Here is a 4,610-nt window from a genome sequence, read left to right as displayed (position 1 = left end):
GATTGTGGTGGCTTGGGGCTGGGGTTGCGCTTAGTCTCTGCTCTGGACTGTAATGGGCAGTGCTGGTCTGCCCAGTCCTGTGCGTCCTCGGTGGTGGCAAAGAAAATGGCAGAGCCCTTGTGTTGGACCTTGAGGCGAGCTGGGTACAGCAAGGAGTACTGGACATTGTTCGTGCGGAGTCTCCTCTTTACATCAAGAAAGGAGGATCTCTGTTGTTGAACTGCATGTGCATAGTCTGGGGAAATCATTATTTGTTTGTTCTCCACTTGTAGGGGACCTGCCACTCGAGCCGCTCGGAGCACTGCGTCCCGGTCGCGGAAGTGTAGAAACTTTGTGAGCATCGGTCTCGCGGCCAATCCTGGCAGTGGCCTCCGAGCTGGAACTCTGTGGGCGCGTTCAATGGAAAAGAATGGAGTGCGGTCCGTGGCTGGGGTAAAAGAATTTAATCCATGTCTCCATGTAGTTTAGGGGGTTCGAACCTTCAATTACCTCCGGCAGACCAAGCACGCGGATGTTACAGCGCCTCAACCGTCCTTCCAAATCATCTGCGCGCTCTTCCATGACGGCCATGCGGTGTAGGACCTCCTGAAGCGTGGTTTGCTGCGTCTTAACCATGGGTTGTAGGTCGACCAGTGTGTTCTCCCCATCCTTTACCTTATCCGCGAGTTTCCGGTGGTCGTCACGGATCAGGCTAATGTCGGTTGCCTGGGTGCCTAGTCGTTCCTCCATGGACATCCAGGACAATTCGATGGCCGCTAACACTTGGTCCAGTTTCGCTGATAGAGTTGGGTCAGCTTGCGACGTGTTAGTTTGCGACCATGCCCGCGTGTGGGGCATATTTTCTGGAGCAGTTTCTGGCACAGAGGTTGTCTGTGTAACCTTCGGTTTCCCCATGGCGGCAATCACGGAGAATACTGCTTGGTGTCAGAGGCGAGGAGGAGTGTGTCGCTCTGCGGGTGTTTTGCTCAGGTAAGTGAGGACGAGGTGTTGACTGGTGCTCATCAGAGAATCACGAGGCTTGGGTTGTCAGCGTGCTGTCCAGGATAAGTTCGCTGTAGCCCCCAGTTCCTTTGGTGTAGCACGCCCTGGATGGGCGGGGGGGAAACAAGAGACAGGATCCCAAGATGATATGTAGCTTGTATGTCGAACGGGGGCACCAGTTTTGCGACCCAATGGTAGGAGTAGTCCGATTTATGAGGTAGGGAGAGTTATTACTCCTCATGTTAGGGTCAGGCAGCGCTTGTTGCAGTCATGGGAGGGGGTTGGCAGTTCCACAATGCGGCCTCGACGGGCCTTCCACTCAGGGGAGTGCTGCGGGAGGGATATTGGGGCGTTCGGCTCACCTTCAGGTAGCAGGTACAGGAGTGCTTCCTGGGGACTGCTGTGTCCATTCCTTCACTCGCGGCTCTCGCCGGGCGCCATCTTGGGGTCAGGCGAGCCAAATGTTTTGAGTTTCCCTGGAGGATACTGGCAGCACGATGCTCGATGGTAGGCCCCAGGTCTTGGTGTCTGTGAGCAGGTACCTCTTTGTAGTGTGGTGCCGCTGCGTGGTTCACTTTGGCCGCGACTCTGCTCGGGAAGGCGGCAGCTCGGCTCCTCTAAAATGGCGGGATTGCGTCTACCCGGGACCTTTTTTCCTCAGTGCGGATGGTTCTGATGCGGGAAGGCTTCTTGGTAGCGCGCCCCCGCTGGTTTCGCCGTCATTGCAGGGATGGTGTTCGGGAGGTGTGAGGCATGAGGGTGAGGTTCCCGACGTCTGAGTGAGGCCGCTGGCGCGGATTCACTCGACCGCAGGCGCCATCTTGAGTCTCCGCACGCGTCTAGGGTGGGCTAATCATCGTTTCCCATAGCTGTTGTGCAGGTTGCCAGGGACTGCGGGATCGCTTCGGCCGTCGGGTATGTTCCGACTGTAGATTCCGATGTGTGTGGCTCTCGGCGACCACGGGAACCGGGTAGGATGCCGGCCCAATCACGGAGCCTCAGCGGGACACAACCGCCATCGTGGCTTGCTTAGCCACGCCCCGTTTAATAAAGTTCATTTGTATGTTTGCAGCCTTATCCTAATAAATGGTCTTTTACGCTTCTGTACAGCTTGGAGTGTGGTGATTGCACGAGCATCTCTTCCACAGATCATCGAGGGCTGAAAGAGGGGGAGTTGCTTCTTCTTTGAAAGTTCCCTTCCCTTACACATGCCTGGGAGGCCGAAGAGAGGGATGCCCCTCTCCTGGGCCTCGCGGAGCTGCAGCACAGGCGCGAGGCACAGGCGGGGCTGAGGGGGACACTGGCACGAGGCCCATATTGGTGGGCAGAGTGCGGGGCCTTGGACAGCTGCGCATGTCTAGCGCCAGCCCTGTGCTGTGAGCGTGAACATGGCCGTTTGCACCAGTGCCTGTAGAGCCTGTAAGGTCTGTCAGTGTGCCAATGGCTGTTTGTACCCCATCCTGTATTGCATGTAATGTTTGTGAGCCCGCGCCCAGCTGTTTGCATCAGTGCCTGTAGACTTTAGCCTGTGATACCTCTGAGTGTGTCAAGGCTGTGTGCACTGATGCATGTGGAGCCTGTGATGCCTCTGAGTGTGCGCACGGCCGTTTGCACCAGTGCCTGTAGAGCCTGTATTGACAGTCATGCGTGCGCATGTCCGTTTGCACAGGTTCCTGTAGAGCCTCTGATGTCTGTCGGCGTTCTTAGCTGTTTGTGCCACTGCCTGTAGAGTCTGTAATATCTGAGTGTGTTCTTAGCTGTTTGTGCCACTGCCTGTAGAGCCTGTAATATCTGAGTGTGTTCTTAGCTGTTTGTGCCACTGCCTGTAGAGCCTATAAAGCCCGAGGAGGGGGTGCCGGGTCCCTTGTCCTGTGCCAGTGTGCTGTAAACAGGTGCCCGCACAGGTATGTTTGCCAGAGAAGGGTCGTGTTAGTTCTGTTAATCTGTCACGGTGCAGAAAGGTTGCACAGTTGAGTAATGACACCTTTTACAGCCATCTGGGTCAGAGGTCACCTGGTCAGTGTTTTCTCTGAGCGGATTCCCTCACACTGTGCATGGATTTACTTCGATGACGTCACCATCGCGTCACATTTGTGTTTCATCTTCTAGCAATATCATCAATATGCAATCTGTGGTTGTGAGACTTGAAACCCTCCTGCCTCTGTGCGCTCTCAGAATGGGAGCCGGTTTATGAAAACAGACTGGGGGCGCCTGGAACTCTTACAGTGAGACTCCAGGCGCTGGCTTCAGGGGGGCTGGAGTGTGCAGTGTGTGTTTAGGGAGGTTGAAATCCTACGTGGACCAAGGATAGAAAATGCTCCTGAGATAACAAGTACACTGTGCACATCACGGAGAAGACCTGTTCCCCATTCACATGGAAGAGGCCCGGATAGCTCAGTCGGTAGAGCATCAGACTTTTAATCTGAGAGTCAAGGGTTCAAGTCCCTATTCGGGCGGAGGAGATGTTTTTATTGTTATTCAGCAGAATTGAAATGGAGGTTTTTAACAGAAAATAATTTCGCTTTTTACTCTTTTATTTCGATCGCTCTAACTTTTCCTCTGTTGTCATTCGGGTTTCTTAAAACAGGCAGCGATTCCACCTGTTATAGAAGTTTCCACTTACATTTGAATCAATCACTGCTTTCTGCCCACGCGGCTAACTGTGACGCCCAAAATTCTGCATTTAATACATTTATGGTCTCTCAGTGATTGAAAACGTAGGCAAAGCCCTCTGATCACAAGCAAACTTCTAATTTATACCAAACCACACGTCCTGCCAGTGCTGCCAGGGGGCCGTGTCGAGCTTTGACACCAGTTTATATTTTATTACCCTTATGCTTGTCTGCTCGCTTTTCGGTGGAACACCTGATACACTGTTTGTAACAATGTGTCAAGATGATTTCTCCACTAGGGAGGGGGAATTGTTTTCCATCTGACCCCACTTTTTATTTCCAGAACTTTTACTTTGTTGCCACAACTTGGATTACATTCTAATAATAAAGTAATTAACTGTTGTGAGTTACTTTTTTCAAAGGAAAAAAGTGTTTCCGCCCGGTCTCGAACCGGGGACCTTTCGCGTGTTAGGCGAACGTGATAACCACTACACTACGGTAACTCATGGAAGGTGCACAATGAGCAGAGAGCCCCGGAGGCAGCTGGACAGCAGCGGTGGAATGGAAGTTTTTCTACCGTTCTCTCACTGAATACATGAACTCAAGGGTGCACAAGCATCGCCTCTCACTGAACGCACAGCACTCAATGCTGCACAAGCATCGCCTCTCACTGAATGCACAGTACTCAAGGCTGCACAAGCATCGCCTCTCACTGAATGCACAGTACTCAAGGCTGCACAAGCATCGCCTCTCACTGGATGCACAGTACTCAATGCTGCACAAGCATCGCCTCTCACTGAATGCACAGTACTCAATGCTGCGCAAGCATCGCCTCTCACTGAATGCACAGCACTCAATGCTGCACAAGCATCGCCTCTCACTGAATGCACAGTACTCAATGCTGCACAAGCATCGCCTCTCACTGAATGCACAGTACTCAAGGCTGCACAAGCATCGCCGCTCACTGAATGCACAGCACTCAATGCTGCACAAGCATCGCCTCTCACTGAATGCACA

At 52.9% G+C, this 4,610-nt stretch overlaps 1 non-coding gene across 1 annotated transcript; it reads right to left on the bottom strand.

Annotated features, from left to right (window-relative positions):
• Positions 1–4,023: 4,023 nt before the first annotated feature.
• TRNAV-AAC (transfer RNA valine (anticodon AAC)) lies at positions 4,024–4,096 on the bottom strand. The gene has a single exon. It is a non-coding gene; the product is annotated as a tRNA-Val (tRNA).
• Positions 4,097–4,610: the final 514 nt, after the last annotated feature.

This window comes from Lissotriton vulgaris, chromosome 1_1, assembly GCF_964263255.1.
Source record: "Lissotriton vulgaris chromosome 1_1, aLisVul1.2, whole genome shotgun sequence".
Classification (NCBI taxonomy): domain Eukaryota; kingdom Metazoa; phylum Chordata; class Amphibia; order Caudata; family Salamandridae; genus Lissotriton; species Lissotriton vulgaris.
Note: the sequence above shows the minus strand (reverse complement) of the source record. Positions and strands in the feature narration are given on the sequence as shown.